The sequence below is a fragment of the Canis aureus genome, chromosome 17 (genome assembly GCF_053574225.1).
Source record: "Canis aureus isolate CA01 chromosome 17, VMU_Caureus_v.1.0, whole genome shotgun sequence".
NCBI lineage: Eukaryota > Metazoa > Chordata > Mammalia > Carnivora > Canidae > Canis > Canis aureus.
The window spans coordinates 3,333,079-3,346,801 of NC_135627.1; the positions used below are offsets into that span (position 1 = coordinate 3,333,079).

General features: G+C 46.0%; 1 long non-coding RNA gene across 1 annotated transcript; it reads left to right on the forward strand.

Annotated features, from left to right (window-relative positions):
- Nucleotides 1-5,258: 5,258 nt before the first annotated feature.
- LOC144287413 (uncharacterized) lies at nt 5,259-10,666 on the forward strand. The gene is made up of 4 exons (XR_013355213.1): nt 5,259-5,395; nt 5,906-6,041; nt 7,202-7,405; nt 7,740-10,666. It is a non-coding gene; the product is annotated as an uncharacterized LOC144287413 (long non-coding RNA).
- The last annotated feature ends 3,057 nt before the right edge of the window (nt 10,667-13,723 follow it).

Sequence of the window (13,723 nt, forward strand, 5' to 3'; positions counted from 1 at the left end):
GGCAGAAAGGTCTTACCTGAAGATTTCCCTGACTACTTTTATCTATACCCAGAAATCCTCATCCACAATACTAACAGAATAATCATTATAGACATTTAAATGGCCAATTTAGGATTATTATCATGTGATTGGGGTGTGAGTTCATACCTGCTCTGGGGGCCACTTTTGAACAATTGTTTGGTAAATCTGGTTACTCAATTCCATTTACGTGAAATTTGTTTTTGTAAGATTCATTCAACTTTCATACAGTTACAGTCAGAGGTTACTGTTTTGAAAAGGGTGCTGTTCATTCGGAGTTGTTAATCTTTTTTTTTTTTTTTTTAAATACAGATTTACTTTTGTAGCTTAGTTTTAGGTTAACAGAGAAATTGAGCAGAAGGCACAAAGGGTTCCCATATATGTCCTGCCCTCACAGATGCACAGATCACCACAATGTCAGGGTGTTTTAGGATGAGATTAACAATCAGTACACTGAGTAAAGTAGATTGCCCTCCATAATGTGTGTGTGGGCCTAAGGCTTGCCTAGAAGGAAGGCTGACCCTCCCCCAAGTAGGAAAGAATTCCTCCTGCTTGGATGCTTTTCAACAGGGAGATTGGCTTTTCCTGGGTGTCAAGTCTGCCACCCTTTGGACTGGAATTTATGCTGTTTTCTCCCTTGAGTCTCTAGCTCGTAGACTGTGAATCCTGGGATTTGTCAACTTCCATAATCACCTGTGCCCATTCCTTACAATAAATATACACACATTCTATTGGTCTGTTAGTCTTGTTTCTCTGGGGAATCTTGACTAATACCTCCACCAGGATGATCAATTTGTTATAGTTGATGAAGCTGCACTCCCACATTGTTATCACCCAAAGTCCATACCTTACATGAGAGGACACTCTTGGTGCTGTACAGTCTATGGGTTTGGACAAATGTATAGGCAGGATAGTTCCACTGCTCTACAAATCCTCCATGTTCCACCTATTCACCCCTCTGCTGACTCCCCAACCCCTGGCAACCATTCATCTCTTTACCATTAGCATAGCTTTGCCTTTTTCCAAAATGTCATAGGTTGAAATCATACATGGTGTAGCCTTTTCAGATTGGCTTCTTTTGTTAAGTAATAAGCATCTAAGTTTCCTCCTGGTCTTTGAGACATAGAGCACTTGGTTTTTGTTTGTTTGTTTTGTTTTGTTTTGTTTGAAAGTGAATAATAGTCCATTGTCTGGATGCACCAGTTTATTTATCCACTCACCTACTGAAGGACATCTTGGTTGCTTCCAGTTTGGGCAACTATGAATAAAGCTGCTGTAAACTCTGTGTGTAGGTTTTTGTGTGGACATAAGTTTTCATCTCATTTGGATAAATAGCAAGGAGTATGATTGCTAGGTCATGTGGGAACAGTATGTTTAGTTTATAAGAAACTATCAAATTGTCTTCCAAAGTGGTTGTGCCATTTTGCACTCCCATCAGCAGTGAATAAGATTTCCTGTTGCTGTACATCCACACCAGCGTTGGGTGTTAACAGTTTGGGGTTTTGGGTTTGGGCCATTCTAATAGGTGTGCAGTGGTTTCTCATTGCTTTAACTCACAATTCCTTAATGATGTACAATGTTGAATGTCTTCTCATATGTCTATTTGCCACCTGTGTATCTTCTTTGGTAAGGAGTCTGTTCAGATCTTTTGTCCATTTTTTAAGTTGGGTTGTTCATTTTCTTATTGACTTTTCAGAGTTCTTTATATATTTTGGGTAACAGTCCTTGGTCAGATGTGTCATTTGCAAATATTTTCTCACAATTTGCTGTGGCTTGTCTTATCCTCTTGACAGCATCTTTTGCATAGTAGAAAAATTTAACTTTAATGAAGACCAGCTTGTCCATTATTTCTTTCACAGATCATGCTTTTTTCTGTAAATAGTCATCACCAAATCCGAATCATCTGGAGTTATCTCTATGTCATTTTCTGGGAGCTTTATAGTTTTCCTTTTTACATTTAGTTCTATGATCTTTTGTGAGTTAATTTTTGTGAAGGGTATAAAGTAAGTGTCTAGATTCACTTTTTTTTCCCTTTAACTGTGGATGTCCAGTTGTTTCAGTACTATTTTTTGAAAAGATGACCCTATATTCATTGACTTGCCTTTGTCTTTTGTCAAGGATCATTTGGCTATTTGTGTGTGGGTCTCTTTCTGGGCTCTCTATCTTGTTCCATGGATCTATTTGTCTATTCTCTCACCAGTACCACACTTTTGATTACTGCAGCTCTGTGGCAAGTCTCAAAGTTGGCATCCATCCTCCAACTTTTCTTCCTAATATTGTGTTGGTTACTCTTTGTTCAGCTTTTAAAATTTTACAAGATTCTGAGACATGGATTCTTCAACTCTATCTCTATTTTTGTGACAAAGCAAAATACACATGGCTTTTAATTAAGATTTTATATATAAATTCCTTGAGAATCTTTACTTGTAGTCTCTAAGTCTTCCCTCTATTTGAGACTGCTTGATATTCAGCTGGACTGTGATTTTGTTTTGTTTTTCCTTTTGGGCATAATCATGTGCCCAATGTTGGTTTTTTGGTTTTTCAAAATTGATTCTATAAGATTTTAATGCCCCAGTTCTCACCTATAGAAACCACAGTTTGGGGATTAGAGACTCTCTGACATGACTGAGGAAAATGAATTTGCCAAAGTTATAAGGTGTAGTTTTTGGCATGTTCAGTAAGAAACAAATAGTAAAAAGGAATTTGTAAGAACATTCCCCTACCTATGAGTAATCTGGCCTTATTTCCTGCTTGACCTGTCTGAAGGGAACTAATCCTCCTGGGAATACCCCTGGATTTCATGAGACCCAGAGGTAAGTGTGGTTTATGGGCAGAGCTATTATGGAAGGAGGAACCAGGGGCTTTGCTTTGTGACTAGAGATTGTGGGCTTTCCCCTTCCACTGATTCATCCATGAAGTCTTTTGGGTTCAGGAATGTGATTTGGGAAAGACTAGAAAATGGCATCGTTAATAGTTCAAGCCATGCTCATTGGGATGAGTGTTTGACAGGGTGACTGGCACCATCATTAGTAAAAAGGAAATTGGAAATTGTCCATTTTAAGATTGATGTTTTCTGGGGATTCCTGGGTGGTGCAGAGTTTGGCGCCTGCCTTTGGCCCAGGGTGCGATCCTGGAGACCCGGGATCGAGTCCCATGTCGGGCTCCCGGTGCATGGAGCCTGCTTCTCCCTCTGCCTCCCTCTGTCTCTCTCTCTCTCTCTCTCTCTGTGTGACTATCATAAATAAATAAAAATTTAAAAAAAGATTAATGTTTTCTTTTAAACCCATGGTTTTTATTCCTTATTATTATATTTTTTAACACTTTGGGAATGTCCTGGCAGGTGTGGACTGGGTCTCTAGAAAAGTAGTGCCACAAAATTCTACTTACACGTTTTAAGAGATTCAATGATTCTGTGCACCTCACAACAAAAGCCTATCGGTTTAATATTCTACCGTAGAACTTACATTTTGAAACACTTATGTCATATATACTCTATAAGTTCTTCTGAGTGTCCTATTTCATGCATGAACCCTCTGTTGACCTCAACAGTTTTGTTTCAGTGCTATAAACCAAGAGTGAGCAAACTCTGGTATGTGGGCCTGATATGGCCAGCCACCTGCTTTTGTGAATAAAGTTTTATTAGAACAGGGCTACAACCATTTGTTTCTACACCATTTACAGCTGCTTTTATGCTATAAAATTCAAATGGGTAGTTGAGAAAGAGACTGTATGGCCTGAAAAACTGGAAATATTTACTATTTGGACCTATTTGAAAACGTTGGCTGACTCTTGTTATAGAAATGGCCTTTGGGGAAATGGAATTTATGGGTTTACATTTAATACATGCTGATAATATTTGAGACATTATCCAAGTCCTATGATCTTGACTTTCATGTTATGGGGAGCTCCATAGACCTTCCCTGTTTCCTCAGGATGTGGTCCAAGGTTCTTTTTTTTTTTTTTTTTTTTTTTAAAGATTTTATTTATTTATTCATGATAGTCACAGAGGAGAGAGAGAGAGAGAGGCAGAGACACAGGCAGAGGGAGAAGCAGGCTCCATGCACCGGGAGCCCGACGTGGGATTCGATCCCGGGTCTCCAGGATCGCGCCCTGGGCCAAAGGCAGGCGCCAAACCGCTGCGCCACCCAGGGATCCTGGATGTGGTCCAAGGTTCTAAACTGAGGATAATCCTCACCCCCAGGGTGGAAACAAGGCCCTTCCAGGCCTCCACCTGCACCTCCAACCTCATCCCTGCTCTACTGAAGACCTGGTTGCTCAGATAAACCTTGCCTGGCTGGTTGGTTCCTACATTCCCTGCTCTTGAGCATACTGTTGAGTAAATGAATGTATAAAACTCCAAAGGTCACTGTTTATTTCATATTAATGAGGTATAATGTGTGCTTACCTCCCTCACACAGCGGCTGTGAGAATCCATTATGTATCTTAATTCCTAGCCCTTAGTCTTACCCCATGTTCCCACTTCTATTTCTTGTAAAACAAAGTTAGAAACCCTCGGGCCCTTAGCTCTAGAGGGATAACACAGGGTGGTTTTGAGCACATCCTTCCTCTATTCCCTGGTTCAGCAGCACTGTTGAGGGGCTTCCCGGAACACCACGCTAAACAGAGAGACAAAGCAGATGTTGCAGAAGGCAGGGCCTCTGGAGGCAGAGCATAGCTTCCAATTCCCGCCCAGGCGCTGCCATGCGAGGGATCTTTCTATCGTCTTTCTTCCGACCGAGCACCAAGATGGGGTTGCCCTGCAGGCTGGGTTTGCGCCAGTCCCGGAAGGAAGGAAAGCCCAACCTCGTAGGAGTCGTGTGCCACGAGATCTGCGCATCTTCGTGGGGAGTAAATACAACCCGAGGAGTGGGTTCCCAATGAGAAGCCAATGTGGCATGTGCACCGGCTGCGTCCTCACGCAAGACCTCCCAGGGAAGGACGACGGCGGGGAGCCTGCCAGGGTGGGGTGCGGCCCCTGCGCACCTCCAGAGGCCCCCTGCCCGGAGGCGGAGAGTCTGAGGGGGTCCCACCCCAGGGGAGCAGCGGGGGTGCCGGAGCCGGACGGCGCCAGCTCTGGGCATGTGCACCTGCGGGGTGTGTGTGCACCTGCTCCGGGGCGCGCCGGGAAGGGCGGCTTGCGGGGCGCAGGCTGAGCCCTCCCCCAGCCCTGCAGGGCGCCAGAGGCGCGCAGCGGGAGCTCGGCTCGAGGGCCGCGTGTGCCCCCCGCGAGAGGCGGCCGGCTCTGATTAACGCTCAGAGGCGGTGCGTGTACCTGTTACTGGACATATGCTTGTCGTTACAGCCATCTGCTGCACTGGCACCTGGCCCGCTCCCACGCGCTCGTGCCAAACCCGCACTCGGGAGGCCCAGACCTAAGGTAGGCTGCGCCTGGCCGCCCGGTGTCCTCGGGGAGCCCGCGGCTGGGGGGGGGGGGGCTGCTTCCTCAACCCAGGGCCGGGCCCCTCCTCACAAGGGGCCTGTGGCGGCGCTCCAGGCCTTCTGTTTGTGATAGGAGACAGTATGTATTTTCTTTACTACTCACAACCCCCAACATATTTAAATACTCCTCCCCCAACGCCATGGATGATGCCTTTTTCCTTTCCCACCTGCGATGCAGAAGCCTGACGGTGCTTGTCACCTGGCACCCATTCAACATCACATTTGCTGCCCTGTCGCCTCCTTTTCTCTGTCCCCAACGACGTCAAAGGGAGACGTGATCGGCCAGCATCATGTTTCAAAACGCTTCAGTCCTCTGTGGGAAGCTGCTGACGTTTGTACCCACAGGGCCATCCACACGGATCTCACAGAGTCCGCAGGTGTGTTAAGAAATAGCAAGAAGGATTGCAAAAGCTAAAGCAGCTGTGGCCGTACCTCTTTTTGCAAACAGGGCGGAGAAGTCACAGACTTTACAGAAACCCATTCAGGAGGCGGACAGGGATCCTCAGCAGGCCCCATGCCCGCAGATGTGACAGCAGTCACATATTTAAATACTGTTGGCCTTCAAATGGTCGCAGGACAGGCAGGTACAGTGTGTCTGTGACAGTAACTTTTACTGGAAGGGATTAAGAAAGAAATGTGTGAGAAGGCTCTGGAAGGGGTGTCACTGAAGCAAGGTCAAGGGTTACTGATGCAGGGGGGGTGGCCTATGGAATGCTGGGGCTGCGCCTGGCTGCAACGACAGGGTGGCTTCCCCTCTCTTTCACAGGAATGGGCCATACGGGAGACAGGCATGTTAGTGGGTCACATCACCCTCCAGGAATCCCTTCCCCTCTGGCCCAGAGCCCCGCTGATGGAGGAGACAGACCCCTGTCTACCTCCAGGGAGATTACATTCCAGTTGGAAAAAGGACAGGAAATATGAAGTCAAATATCAATTAAAAAACAGAAGAATACACTTAGGTGACTGGGAGGTCTTCTCTGAAGAAGGGCCATTTCAGTCAAAAGCTGAGTCTTGAGAGGAGCCAGGGTCCCAGGGAAGGGTGCTGCAGGTGCACAAGGGGGGCAGTGGGGGTGGTGGGGACCGGGAGGCCCAGTGAGGAAGGTTTGGATATGTCTCTGACGCTGGGGGGCTGTGCTGTTGGAACAGTTTCCCAGGACTTCATGTCCATCCGCAACCTGAGAAAGTGGCGTTGTTTGGAAATAGGATCTTTTTGAAGACATTAGGTTAAGACCGGGTGGGTTAGGATGGGCCCTAATCAGTGAGTGGTCTCCTCTGAGAAGCGGGAAGTTACACACACACACACACACACACACACACACCCCTGCTGGGTGAGGGCTTGGAGGAGAGCCGGCAGGGTGGCAGGCTGCAGAGGTTCAGGGCAGGGGGCAGGAGCAGGGGCTGGCAGTAGGGCAGGCGGGCCACAGAGCTTACAGATGGGGGATGGCCCAGCATGAAGCCCCTGGGAGGAAAGTGGAAGGAGGCAGCGAGGGCCTGGGGGGGTGGGGGGTGCCCTGGAGAGAGGGGCAGGGTGCCAGACTGAGAGGGGTGGGCTGGAGGAAGGGGCACGCTGGGTCTCTGGCTACATGCATCAAATGCTGAGACGGGAAAGAGGACTGAGGCCAGGGTGGAGGGAGGACAGAGTCTTGCTCTGGGCTTCGGTTTCAGATGTCCACAAAGTCTGAGTGGAGATGCTACCTTCCTATCCTTGTCACCTCTCCCTAACTTTTTTTTTTTTTTTTTTAAGTTTACTAGAGAAAGGAGCTTTTCCCTTTGGTCCAACATGCTTATTTAGCATGTTATATTTGCTCCTCAAGGCTGCGGAACTTCTTTCTATCATTCTCCACCCTGGGGAAGACATTCCTGCTAATATCCTAGTGACATGATGCTAGACTCTGAGCTCCTCACTTCGGGAGAAGTGGGGACTCTGCACTCTGAAGAACCCTCTGGAGTAAGTCAGCTCATCACTCAGTGAGAGGGCCCAGCACAGATGGGAGTGTTGACCTCGGGGCCCCGTCTGGCTGGTCCCGAGTACTCCTGTGCTGTGGAATGGCAACCTGGCCCCCTCACTGCTGGGACTGGACCTCATAACCACCCCCCCAGGCTCTGCCCACAGACACCTGCTCATTGTCATTTTTGTGGCCTCTGGATCCCCTGCTGCCTCCCTGTCCCAGATGGGTCAGGGTCTGTGTCCTAACGCCCATACAGCTTTCCAAATGGGACTCATTCCTTTCTTCACTGCCTTTTACATGTTTAAATTTGTTTAATTTCTTACCTTCTTACAGTTCTGTCTCGAGGAACTTGGGCAAATTTACCAGATGCTTCTTTTGGGGGATATTTCAAGGCTCCCACTTGCTGCACTCCAGCACCTTCTTCCCTGAGATGTCAGCCCAACCTCAGAACAGGCCCTCACCTGGAATCCTGGATCTGGGCCCTCATGGGGTGCAAATAAACTATTATCTTGTGTTTTGAGAATCTTAACTCCAGCCTATAGGCTGACTGAGTGCCAGAGATCTGTTTGCCATTTCGTGTTTTTCCTGGGTGAACTGGCAGTCCCACTACTGGCTACTCCTTGTCAAGTGAGGATTCCAGTGGAGGACACAATCACCAAGAAGACCTTCCAGAATCTTCCTGATGCCTACAAATGATTCAACTCTCTTGTCACAATTGATGTTCTTCCATGTAGAAGTGATAAAGAAAATGTGTGGTTTCTCATACATTGATTTTTCTCCAGAAATTTATTGGTCACATAAAATTAAGCAAAAGATGCTACCTTTTACAATTCTTTTAAATATCTTTGTGAAATCTTCCTCTTTAAAAAAAAAATGGGAACATCTTAGTGCTAAAGCATTCTGCAAGTTGCCAGATACCAATTCCCGTTTCAGTGTGACAATGTGCAGAGATTTAAACAGGGCAATTGTCTTCCCGAGGCGGTCTTTTTCCACATAGAGCAAAAAGCTTGGGAATATCAGAAAATTAGGCATCTTCTCATTTTCTGATCTAGAAGGGCTGATCCAGTTTCATTTATAGCAACCTGAGTTGGATCAGCTGCTGTGTAAACAGAGTGTTTGAGTGTAGCCTGGTGGCTACTGCATAATCAAAACCACTGGAACCCAAGCAACACACAAAGATACTGTTTTTGCGCTGTTGCACAATTTGAATTCATTGCAGTGACCATAAAATTGGCTATGAAGCTCCCGACATAAAGACACCTGGGTGGGTAAAGGGTGTGGACACAGCCAGAACCAAACTCTTGTTTTTGCACAACTCAACTTAGCTTATTTCTCCTGAAGAATAGTTCATTTGGACAAATGATGTCCCCAGTGTGCAAAACCCGAGTTTGCAAATGCACTGAAGCTAGTGAAAAATGAACGATCGGAGGAGAAAAAAAGTCTAAGTCAATTCAACAAAGTCAAGAGGTGAGAAAAAGGAATGGCTGGCAATGCGGAAAAATAATGAAATGGGAGAAAACTGTGGGAGCGCAGCCCCCTCTCCAGCCCTGGTCCGAGTGGGTGTCCTTTCTGAATGCGACATGTGCCCTGGAAATATGAGGATAAAATAAGGCAAACTGTACCCCGTGTTGCCTCTGCTCCTGAACAGCACAGACTTTTTGTTTATGATGGAAATCAGCATGTGAAAAGAAATCAATCTGTCAATATGTTCTTGTTTTTCTCAACCAGCAAGGAGCTCAGCTTATTTTGAAAAGCCAAAAGGAACATGGGCTGCCTCTTATAATTAAGTCCCCCCAGGAAGCTTAGCCTTTGGAAGTCACACTTTCTTGAGGGACAATCACAGCGACTTGGCTTGTCTGACCTTGCAGGGGCGTGAAAGCAAGCCCTGTGTGATGAGATGCACTTCCCGCGGTGCCTTGGAAGCTGTGGGGAGCGGGTAGGGCAGGGGGATCCACAGGGGCTGCCGAGGTTGGGAGGAACAGAAATCTCTGCCGAATAGGGGATACCGTCTGCAGTAAGAGCCGCAGGCCAGCAGAAGTCAGGACACCTTCTTCAACTGGCTTTCAAGGATCACCAGGACTGACCCCCGCCCCCCATCAGCCCAGCTTACCTAGACAAATACACTATTCAGCAGTTACCAAGTCCCCTGAGAGTTTGGGGAGCAGAGACATAACAGGGTACTCTAACTCCCACACCATGGCTTTATTAAAAGAAAAATGTAGCCTTCTGCCTACAATTCCCTCTCCCTGAGCCCCGTCCCTCCCTGGCCTTCTCATCTTGAAGGAAGGAAAAATAAATTTCTATCAATCTTAGGATATTCTTGCCAGACTTACCCGATTCAATTGTTCACAGCTCTTGGATCTGTATAAAGACAAACATAAAAAGCAAAGCCCCAAACCTCTAGCAATTTGAAATACACAGTTAAATGAGTGACAATATTTATCTTTTGGAAAAGACCTTTAAATAAAGACTCAGAGGAAAAACAAAAGAGAAATAATCATTTGGTATATTTCCTCAACATATTGGTTTTTTAATTGTCAGTGTATGCATTCCAGCTTCCGCCAAGAAATCTGCATCCATGCTTATTACTAAAGACTGAGCATCACCGGCAAATTCTGTTACTATGGCAAACGCTTTTATCAGAAGAGTAATGTAAATGAGAAGAACTCACAAAATGTACGGCTAAGGCACGAAGACAGGAAGGTGTTCTTTGCTCTTGGGCTTTCTCATTTTAAAGGAAATGGTGACAATTAAATCAAATATTTGGCAATTACTTGCTAGGTAAACAACCCTATTTTGAGAGCCATGGGAGATAAAGTGGCAAATGTGAGGTCAGTTTCCTGGTCTCAAGGACCTTTCTTTCTAATTGGGGAATGAAGACATAATCATAGGAGAAGTTAAAGGTAAGCTCAGAACAACAGGCAGATGATTACATATGTGTTTAATTGAGAAATAAATTACACAGTGGCTGCGAAGGGAGTCCAGAAGAGGGAGACAGGATGGGCCATGTTTGCTCAAGGAAGGCCTCACTGGAGAAGGGATGGAGGAATTAATTTTAATGGCGGAAGGTGTTGGGATAGGCCAGAGTGTAAGTAAGGATTGTGGGAAAGTGAAGTTGTATGTTTGATGGCCTAGGGGGTTGACTAAAATAGGGCATATGTGAAGGTTGGGTCCCAGATTAAAAAGATACACAAGTCTACTTTCTGGGCAGGGGCAGTTCCCTTTGAAACGCTAAGGGATTTGGATATTTTCCTACAGAAAAGGAATATATGCTGAGGATTTTTTTATATATAAATTTATTTTTTATTGGTGTTCAATTTACCAACCTATAGAATAACACCCAGTGCTCGTCCTGTCAAGTGCCCACCTCAGTGCCCATCACCCAGTCACCCCCACCCCCCGCCCACCTCCCCTTCCACCGCCCCTGGTTCGTTTCCCAGAGTTAGGGGTCTCTCATGTTCTGTCTCCCTTTCTGATATTTCCCAGTCATTTTTTTCTCCTTTTATGCTGAGGATTTTTGATGGATTTTGGTTTTCCTCTCTTTTCCCAATGATGGCAGTTGTCCAGTGATGGCAGTCTGTTTCGGCAGGGGGAGTGGAGGATGTCCTAATTCAGTAGTTCATTTGCTCGCCATCCAGTCTTGCTCTAGTTCCTGCTCTGAGGTTGGCAAACATGTCCCTGAAGTGTGTTATACTTTGTGTTTCCAGCCTACCCCAACATAGCTCAGCCTCTCCAGAGTTTGGGCATTCTGCCAACAAGCCCCAATCTGTCCATGAATCAACTTTCAGCGTCTGCCGGCGGTATCTCCCCAAAGCTTACTGCCCACCTGCTTGAACCTGCTGGTTTCCAGGGATACAGACGCGGTCCGCCTCTGCTTCCAACCAGGCTGACTGTCGTGGGAAGTTCCGGGCTTTTGTGTGAATGGCATGCATACTCCACGCATCCTTGCCCATCTTCAGACAGTCTCCTGGTTGCTACTCAACGCTCCAGACACACATTTCCAAGTGCTTATTGCTGGAGAATACAAATCTTGATTATGCTTCCATAGCTAGATGCGTAGACCTAATGAATTCTCTTTCTTCACCTGGAGTCGTGGCTCAGCTCTTGCCCACCCAGTGCTTCCCATAGCCAACCCGGCAAAGCCAAGGAGTACCAGGTAGAAAGCAAGATATTAAGAGCAGTATATTTGCTATCGTGTAAAATATATTAGAAGGTGAAAAATGGTAGCAAGGAAACTAGTTAAGAGGGGTTAGAAGCACCATGAGGTAAAAAATGCTTGGGCTCTGGAGATGGTGTGGGGATTGAAGAAGAAGGAAAAGACATGAGATAAAGAAAAGGGAACAAAGGAGGTGGGAGGGTGGGTGGCTTCTTGGCCCTAAGGCACAGGGAAAAGTGTGGGGGTCAGAGAGGACTGGAGAGCTTCTGGCATGGGAGAAGGAGAGAAGGAGGGTGCCACTCGCAGTAATGACAAAGCAGAAGGGACATGTAACAAGGATGGGCATGTTATATTTAACTCTGCAATAAAGTAAAAATGGGACTTCTTCTCAATGTCTCACAGTGAAGAAAGGTTGCTAGTGGGTGATTTTGTCAGTGAAGAAAACATAGGAACATGAGTAAGAGATCAAGGAGTTAGCTTAAGGAAATGTTAATATTTAAGAAGAATAGAGGGAGGGAGAAGAATAGTCAATAAAGAGAGAGAGAGAGAGAGAGAAGAAAAAGCCAAAGAGGTTGCAGTTGAGCCACATTATTTTAGGGTCACAGAAGTCAAATTTAAAAAGACATAAGCTAGTTATGTCAAATGATCTTAAGAGGTCATTGTGAATGGAGAAAATGTGTCGTGTGGGAGTGAGGAGGTCACTGGTGCTCAATGGTGTAATCCCACTTTAGTGGTGGAGGCAGAAGTCAGACTATGCCAGCCAGGAAGTCTACAATTACAAATAATTCTGGAAGTTTGCACCTACGTTTGGGGATCAGTAAGTAGTAATCATGGAGACATTTGTCTGTGAGAAGCATGATGACCTCTGTTCTGTGTGTGTAGGCAGAGAAACCAGTTCCTGCAGTTGTGGAGACTGGAAAGACATGAGAAAAAGACATTATAAAGGGAGAAAAAGAAGATGGAGAGGCTTTCATGCCTCCTGACCTGGTTTGCGAATAGAGATGAAATCATTTCTCTGGAAGGGATATGGAGGGTTGAGTGCTCCAAGAGAGGAAAAATGATGGAGAGTGTCCTTGTAGATTAGGAGTCAGAGGGGAAAAAACCAAGGTAAGAAACATTTGGGAAATCATAGTGGTGAAGCAAGGGCTAAAGAAACGTAGAGAATATACAGTGAGGCCAGGCAGCCCCACAGCACGGGAGAAAGAGGACAATGAAGATGACCTGAAGGTAGACTCTGCCCTGTGGACACAGTTCAGGTTCAGATGGCAAAGGAAGTCTCGTTGGTAAGAGTTGAAGTAGTTGACCATTGAGCCTAAGCTGGACAAATTTTGAAGTTCAGGGTTATCAATAGGGGTACAGAGAGTGAAGGGAGGTTGTGGAAGCACAGATGCACAGATTGGCTGGGGGACAGAAGGCAGGAAGCAGGAAACAAGGGGAGGTGGAGCTGGCTCAGGGGGAGGGTGCCCTGTTTCTTGGCTAGTGTGGAGTATTCATAAGGGCCTGCAGAATCCTAAAGCAAAGAAACATAGATTGAGGCACCAAATAATCCTGTTTAAAATATGGGTCTTGGGGGACCTGGGTGGCTCAGTTGGTTAAGTGTCAGCCTTTGGCTCAGGTCATGATCCCGGGTTTCTGGGATGGAACCCTGTGTTGGGCTCCTTGCTCAGCAGAGAGCATCCTTCTCCCTCTTCCTCTGCCCTTCCCCACCCTGCTGATCTCTCACTCTCTCTCTCTCTCTCTCTCTCTCTGTCAAATAAATAAATAAAATATTTTCTTTTTCTAATAAAATATCGGTTTTCTAGATAGGGTTTCTCAACCTTGCATTATGACAGTCTGGGCTACATCATTCTCTATTTTGGGGGCTTGTCCTGTGTATCATAGGATGCTTGGCAGCATCCCTGGTCTCTATTCACCAGATGCAGTAGTGTCACCCTCCACTGAGACAACATGAAAGCCCCAGACATTACCAAATATCCCCTGTGGGGAAAGGGGAGTATGCAAAATTGCCCTAGGGTTGAGAACCTCTAGGATAGATGATAACATATTTTAAGGAATAAGAAAAAAATAGCCTAGCAAAGAAGTCATCTAAATAAAAGAATGAAGTTAATAACTACAAGTGACTTGCCAAATGGGTGAATGAAATGTGTGTGTGTGTGTGTAT